General features: G+C 42.3%; 1 long non-coding RNA gene across 1 annotated transcript; it reads left to right on the forward strand.

Annotated features, from left to right (window-relative positions):
* The first annotated feature begins 440 nt into the window (after positions 1-440).
* LOC115176585 (uncharacterized) lies at positions 441-1914 on the forward strand. Its single transcript, XR_003872247.1, has 4 exons — positions 441-598; positions 776-855; positions 1014-1068; positions 1842-1914. It is a non-coding gene; the product is annotated as an uncharacterized LOC115176585 (long non-coding RNA).
* Positions 1915-8666: the final 6752 nt, after the last annotated feature.

Genomic DNA, 8666 nt, shown 5'->3' on the forward strand with positions numbered 1-8666 from the left:
AAAGTTGAGTGAGGGAAAAAGTAAAAATATACGGTAATGAAAAAGTAAAAACTGTCAGGTAGCAAAGTAAAAACGGCAACAAAAACGCACAACAGCGTAAACAAGTCTGCAAGTTCTGACCGGAAACAGGAAACAGTCCAGGAGGTACAGAGTGGCAGACAGGCTGGCTCGTCAAGGCAGGCAGAATGGTCAGGCAGGCAGGTACAGAAACAGGCAATGGTCAAAACCGGGAGGACTAGAAAAAGGACAATAGCAAAAGGCGTACGGAAAAAACACACTGGTTGACTTGACTAAACATACAAGATGAACTGGCACAGAGAGACGGGAAACACAGGGATAAATACACTGGGGAAAATAAGCGACACCTGGAGGGGGTGGAGACAATCACAGGAACAGGTGAAACAGATCAGGGCAGTTAGTGCTTGTAAAGTACTTAGGGCTGCAAGTTTTTCAATTTTATATTGTGACTGCTATAGTTCACCTGGATCATATAAATGTTTATATTGTTATGTTCTTCAATACATATCTACAGTATTAATGAAAACCCTGATGTAAAATTCCCGGTTTAGGAATCATTTCTTGACGAACTCCAAAAAATGTAAGATCTATTCAAGTTTAAGTTGTCTATTATGCTGATGTTTCCTCTTGTGTGACTGAGTCAATATTTCTATAAGTAAGGGAACTGGTGAATAATAATACCTGTTTAGGTCAATAATGCCTGTCATGTTTGGATAATATACCTGTTTCCTTTTTGTGTCATAACTGCTGATGATAGAAATGAATGAGGAAACAAGTAGAAGATAAGTATTCAGCTCTCTCCCTCACACACACCAAGGCACTTTGACAACCCACAAGGTAAATACATTTGTAAAATACATGCATGTTAAACCTGTTGCAGTGCTAATAATATCACCTTGAATCTAAATAAAATGGTCTGCTTATTAGCATACAGGGCAGATGATTTTCATATGCATTAAAAAAGTTAATTGATTGTTTTTTATTCTTACCACAAGTATTAGTAGGAATTTATCCTTGTGGTGATTACAACATGCTGTCCTGTAACTCAAGGTAAAATAGTCACTGTGATTACTATAATGAAATATGACAGTAAATAGTAGAAAGTAAAACTTATTCTGTTTTGACATGTAACGTCCTGACCAGTAAAAGGGGTTATTTGTTATTGTAGTTTGGTCAGGGCGTGGCAGGGGGTGTTTTTCTGTGTGTTTTGGGGTTATATTCTATGTCCTTTTTTCTATGTTTTGTATTTCTTTGTTTTGGCCTGGTATGGCTCTCAATCAGGGACAGCTGTACTTCGTTGTCGCTGATTGGGAGCCATACTTAGGTAGCCTGTTTTCCTTTGGGTTTTGTGGGTGGTTAATTTCTGTTTAGTGTTGTTACCTGACATAACTGTTTTGGCTGTCGTTCGGGTTCTTGTTTTTTTTTAAAGTGTTCCATTAAAATATTATGATGAGTGCTAACCACGCTGCACCTTGGTCTACTCTTTCAGAGGGCTGTTACACATGTTTAGCGGTTTTGTGTTTACTCACTGTAAATTAAACAGGAGTTGTTCAATTTCATAAACTCTTTGGTTAGTGTCAGTTGATCTCAAAAATTATTTGTATAGTTAGACAACCTTACATTTAAAAATACATACGGTAATACGGTAATGGAACTTGACATACATTAGATTTTTTATATATTTACAGTTGAAGTTTTAAACTTTTGCTAGAGTGCATAATTTGCACCTGTTTATTTTCCAAGTCGAATGAAAAATAAAGCATCCAACATTGAAAAGAACAAGAAAGCATTCCATTACAGAACACAACATGTTGTTGTTTCAGGATTTGTTCAGCAGGCGTTTCAACCAGCATTAGTCATTTGTTGGCCTGCTGACAGACGTCCACATTTGTCTCCCTGAGATCCAGAGGAGCACCAACGAGATGTACTTGACCAGATGAACTTGACATGCTCAACTGGAAGGGTATGGACTTCCAGACTAAAGGCAGAACAGGCAATCAGACTGTAACCATTATCACTCAAACAAATAATAATCAAGTGTCTATTATGCTATCTGGTAACTTTCTATAATTGTGTAAATTGAAAAGGCCATATCACGATATGTCTTTCAGCTGACAATATACCATAAGAAACTGACAATGTAAATAAACGGTGAGCTTACAGTACGTACTGTGTCGGTTGCGTGATTTAGCTGTCCGTGGTTCTATCATGCTAGGATAAATATAACCTTGTTACGGATGTCAGAGCTGCTCTTCGGTGTGAAATTAAACATTAATGCAAAAGCAGGATGTAAGCCAGTGCTGGTGTCGTTACAACTTAATACCGTCCTGAAGATATGCACTGATATCTAATTTTGTAGATCAGCATTCAGTCATGCACTATACACACACATACACACACACACACACACACACACAAATCAGAACCATTGACAGCCGCATCATATTTAGCTTGTATTGATTGGACTAAGTTGTTTTTGTTATCTTTTAGTTGTCACTGTTTTAGACGAAGCATGGGTGATTTGATGATGAAGTTGGGGGCCTCCCGGGTGGCGCAGTGGTCTAAGGCACTGCATCGCAGTGCTAGCTGTGCTAGCTGATTCTGGGTTCGAGCCCAGGCTCTGCCGTAACCAGCCGCGACCGGGAGGTTCATGGGGCGACGCACAATTGGCCCAGCGTCATCTGGGTTAGGGAGGGTTTGGCTGGCAGGGATATCCTTGTCTCATCATGCACTAGTGACTCCTGTGGCGGGCTGGGCACAGTGCACGCTGACCAGATTGCTAGGTGTACGGTGTTTCCTCTGACACATTGGTGTGGCTGGCTTTCGGGTTGGATGTGTGTTGTGTCAAGAAGCAGTGCAGCTTGGTTGGGTTGTGTTTCGGAGATAGCATGCCTTTCCTGAGTCTGTACGGGAGTTGCAGCGATGAGACAAGACAGTAACTACTACCAATTGGATACCATGAAAAAGGGGTAAAGAAATGGTGCTGGAATAGCGGAGGCAGCTCCTGTTTTCTTTGCGACTTCCGGTAACTCTCCGTGGTTCTAAATCAATGATTGTTTAGTAGTCCAAAAATGTCGGAAACATTAACTTGCTTGACCATACTGTAGGACTTAGGCCTATATATCAAGGTCCCAAGGCATATGAACTAACTGTTTGTTACATGCAATATGTTTTGTGGACTTCACCGGACAGAGGTTGTTCTTCGGTTTTGTGATTAAAAAAAGCCTGGTTGAATTTATTCTGCCACTGTGTCTTCATATTGTCTCGGACTTAGGCCTATATATCAAGGTCCCAAGGCATATGAACTAACCGGTTGTAGAGCAAAACGCAATTATCACAACACACAGGTTGTAAAATGGCAATTTCTTTACTGGCTTAGCTTCCCCAGTGATTTTACCCATGCACCGCTACTGGTTTACTGTAAACTAAGCCCAGTCTAAAGCTTGGGTTCATTAATTCTACTGTACTCTGACCCCACCTCAAGCATTTAGATTTTTCTTGATTTCATGAAACCAGTGTTTCAAGATACTGTTCATGGTGATGTGACACAGTTCTTCTGGTATTTCACATTCTATGCTTTTTGAAGTTACAAGCTTACAAGGCAGTTACAAGCACACACACACGCAAATGCACAAGCAAAAACCATCCTCTTCATACTGAGTTTCCAGCTTGGCAGTGAGACTACTCCCTTCCCTCCTCACACCAGGAGCATGCCCAGACACAAATCAAATAGAGACTCAGTCAGTAGTGTCTCAGTCAGACTTTCATCTGGATAACTCAGAGGAGCTGCTCCAACTCTGAAGACTATTGTTTTGGGACATGTACTGCAGAAACCAGTTCATTGCAGGATTTGAACTACAGCAAGCTGTCCTAGCATTTATTGACAGCTCCATTTATGTGAATGTACTTTTTCTGTGATTGCAACTTCAGGAAGGTATTTTAAACTCTTTGGTCTTTCTGACACTTTCTGTTGATTCAGTCTACGACTTGAGGAGATCTTTGCCTGTCTCTGTTCAGGCATGACGGGTCAGGAGAGGAGTGAGGAGAAGAGGTGGTCCCGTGTGGCTCAGCTGGTAGAGCATGGTGTTTGCAACACCAGGGTTGTGGGTTCGATTCCCATGGGGGACCAGTACGGGAGAAAAATGTATGAAATGTATGCATTCGCTACTGTAAGTCGCGCTGGATGAGAGTGTCTGCTAAATGACTAAAATGTAAAATTTAAGAGTGAGTGTGTCTCCGATGAGTGAGGCTGTGCCTGCCCCACCTAAGTGTGAGAGGGTGTTGGGGACCTGGGGCGCTCTCTGGGCCTGTGTCTGCTGCAGGCGGGGTACGGGGTGGTGTTCGACGGCCCAGCAGCAGCCTCCTACTCCATGGAGCACAGGTACATGGTAAAATAGATCTGATGATGTATTTTTACTGTGTTGTAAATGTATTTCAATATATTTCTTTATGTTTGAAGGACTACATGTGAATATACTGTATGTGTGTATCAATATGTTGATGATGTATATGCAGGTCTGGGCAGGCTTTCCACTACGATGGAACATTGTTGCGGGGACTTGCTTCCATTCAGCCACAAGAGCATTAGCGAGGTCGGGCACTGATGTTGGCCGATTAGGCCTGGCTCGCTGTCAGTGTTCCAACTCCCCCCAAAGGTGTTCAATGGGGTTCAGATCAGGGCTCTGTGCAGGCCAGTCAAGGTCTTCCACACCGATATTGACAAACCATTTCTGTATGGAGCTTGCTTTGTGCAAAGGGGCATTATCATGCTGAAACAGGAAAGGGCCACAAAGTTGGAATGTCAAGATTCCAGCTTTCAGATTTCCCTTCACTGGAACAAAGGTGCCTATCCCGAACCGTGAAAAACAGCCCCAGACCATTATTCCTCCTCCACCAAACTTTACAGTTGGCACTATGCATTAGGGCAGGTAGCGTTCTCCTGGCATCCACCATACCCAGATTCGTCTGTCGGACTGCCAGATGGTGAAGTGGGATTCATCACTCCAGAGAATGTGTTTCCACTGCTCCAGAGTCCAACGGCGGCGAGCTTTACACCACTCCAGCCGATTCTTGGCATTGAGAGTGGTGATGTAAGGCTGGTGTGCGGCTGCTTGGCCATGGAAACCCATTTCATAAATCTTCCGACGAACAGTTCTTGTGCTGATGTTGCTTCCAGAAGCAGTTTGAAATTCTGTGAGTGATGCAACTGAGGATAGATGATTTTTACGCACTACGCACTTCAACATTCAGCCGTCCCGTTCTGTAAGCTTGTGTGGCCTACCACGTCACGGCTGTGCCATTGTTACTCCTAGACATTTCCACTTCACAATAACAGCGCTTACAGTTGACCGGGGCAGCTCTAGCTGGGCAGAAATTTGATGAACTGACTTCTTGGAAAGATGGCATCCTATGACGGTCCCACTTTGAAAGTCACTGAGCTCTTCATTAAGGCCATTCTACCATCAATGTTTGTCTAAGGAGATTGCATGGCTGTGTGCTGATTTTATACGCCTGTCAGCAACGGGTGTGGCTGAAATAGCCGAATCCACTAATTTGAAGGGGTGTCCACATAGTTTATATACACTGCCTTCAGAAAGTATTCAAAACCCTTTCCTTTTTCCCTATTTTGTTGAGTTACAGCCTGAATTTAAAATTAATTACATTTATGTTTTCTCTCACTGGCCTACACACAATACCCCATAATGTCAAAGATCTACACTGTATCGGCAGGATAGAACAGCAGCATCTGGTAAGACAAGGGGTGGCGGTCTATGTATATTTGTAAACAACAGCTGGTGCATCTAAGGATCATCTAAGGAAGTCTCGAGGTTTTGCTCGCCTGAGGTAGAGTATCTCCTGATAAGCTGTAGACCACACTATCTACCTAGAGAGTTTTCATCTGTATTTTTTGTAGCTGTCAATTTACCACTACAGACCGATGCTGGCACTAAGACAACACTCAATGAGCTGTTTACCGCCATAAGCAAACAGGAAACGCTCATCCAGAGGCGGCGCTCCTAGTGACCGGGGACGCCCTCCATTATGAAAATCTGACTATAATTCTATCCTCCTGATTCTTGCTTACAAGAAATAATTAAAGCAGGAAGCACCAGTGACTCGGTCAATAAAAACTACACTTTGCACAACCAAATGCTGTTTTAAGAGCCATCCACATTGCAATAAGAGTATTCTTCCATTTACTTAGCTATGTTACCTGCACTCAACTGCAATTCCCAGTTTCTCTCCTTTTAGATTTCTACTTCTCTGGTGAGGGTGCTGTTCAGGTAAGGGTGATGTCTGTACAAAAACAAGGTATTTTAACAGGCTGACCACACCACTCGCGTCGCAAAAATAAATGTAGAAATCTATGTTATTCAATTATTGCACCCACACACCGAGCGTCTTGTGGTGGCTAATTTCTGCATTACCAAATGAGGAGAGTTAAACTTCACATACCAGTCAGAGTTATACTTAAACTACATCTTTAATAATTAAGAGCTTTGTATTAGCAATGACGCGCTATCTCTAATGAACCATTGAAAAGTGACAACACAAAAGTTCCTGCTTACAAGAAATAATTAAAGCAGGAAGCACCAGTGACTCAGTCAATAAAAAAGTGGTCAGATGAAGCAGATTCTAAGCTACAGGACTGTTTTGCTAACACAGACAGGAATATGTTCCAGGATTCTTCCGATGGCATTGAGGAGTACACCACATCAATCACTGGCTTCATCAATAAGTGCATTGATGACATCATCCCCATAGTGACTGTACGTACATACCCCAACCAGAAGCCATGGATTACAGGCAACATACGCACTGAGCTAATGGGTAGAGCTGCCGCTTTCTAGGAGAGGACTCTAACCTGGAAGCTTATAAAAAAATCCCACTATGCCCGCCGACGAACCATCAAAAAGGCAAAGCGTCAATACAGGAGTAAGATCGAATCGTACTACACTGGCTCCGATGCTTGTCGGATGTAGCAGGGCTTGAAAACTATTACAGACTACAAAGGGAACACAGTTGAGTGCTTCCCAGTGACACGAGCCTACCAGACGAGCCAAATTACTTTTATGCTCGCCTTGAGGCAAGTAACACTGAAATATGCATGAAAGCATCAGCTGTTCCGGACGACTGTGTGATCACGCTCTCTGCAGCCGATGTGAGTAAGACCTTTAAACAGGTCAACATTCACAAAGCCGCAGTGCCAGACGGATTACTAGGACGTGTACTCTAAGCATGCGCTGACCAACTGGCAAGTGTCTTCACTGACATTTTCAACTTCTCCCTGACTGAGTCTGTAATACCAACATGTTTCAAGCAGACCACCATAGTCCCTGTGCCCAAGAACACTAAGGTAACCTGCCTAAATGACTACCGACCCATAGCTCTCATGTCTGTAGCCATGAAGTGCTTTGAAAGGCTGGTCATGGCTCACATCAACACCATTATCCCAGAAACCCTAGACCCACTGAAATTTGCATTCCGCCCAATATGATCACGTCAAGAAAGAACAGCTGTGCAACCTGAGGCAAGGAACAGAGTGCAAGTTGTTTTTGTTGCTACTTTCTCAAATCATCAATAGCTTATGTTGCACCATGCAGCCCATATATGTTTTGATTTCTAAGACATTCTAAGGTTTGTATCATTCACAACTAAAGTTGCCAAGTAACTCTAAATCTATCATATAGGACCTGTTTAAAAGTATAATTTTACGCTCAACATAGCCACTTCATTTGGGCACTCACTCTGTAGGCTAATGGGGAAATTATCCTTTCTATTTTATTCAGCTAAATGTAATTATATTCTTTCTATAAAATCTGATCAAATAAAATAATTGGACTTAAGCATATATTGTCAGCTAAATGAACAAGCCTACAGCCTATGGCATGGAGCATAGCCAGATAACATATGTCTACAGTAGGCCAAAAAATATAATGTTCTTCTGAAATACACTTCATATCATAATCAATGTTCCCTCAAACTGAGCAAATTTCAGGTCTGCTGAGCGCAAACTTAAATGTTGTGAACATTCTCTGCAACTTCCAGGGCCGGTTTACTGTGAACACTGAGGCTGTACCTGCTTTAAGTTTCAGTTTTAACAGTGGTCATGTAGGCTACTGTGGCTATTTGGTCATAATGTAGGCCTACCAGAGTGGTCTACCATCAAAAACAATGTAGAAAATGCATCCCATAACATTTTAACAAGGAAATAGCTGTTCTACCATTCAGCCTACAGTATAAGCCAATGTGTGGTGTTCAATGTAGGCCTAGATTCCATTAGACTTTTGAAAAAAACATGCAGGGCTTGACATTAACCTGTTTATCCACTTGACCTTCAGACAAGAAGGTGACTGAAAATGCTGTTGTGTTGTTTGATCCAAGAAACAGCTTTACAAAATAAAATTGTAAAGCCACCCCAATCATGGACACTCTTTCTGACAGTTTCTGTTGCTTTGCGTGATGTATTGTCGTCTCTACCTTCTTGCCTTTTGTGCTGTTGTCTGTGCCCAATAATGTTTGTACCCTGCTTTGTGCTGCTACCATGTTGTGCTTCTGCCATGTTGTGTTGCTACCATGCTGTGTTGTAATGTGTTGCTGCCTTGCTATTTTGTTGACTAGGTCTCTCTTTATGTAGTGTTGTCTCT

The sequence above is a fragment of the Salmo trutta genome, chromosome 37 (assembly GCF_901001165.1).
Source record: "Salmo trutta chromosome 37, fSalTru1.1, whole genome shotgun sequence".
In the NCBI taxonomy this organism is placed as follows: Eukaryota; Metazoa; Chordata; class Actinopteri; order Salmoniformes; family Salmonidae; genus Salmo; species Salmo trutta.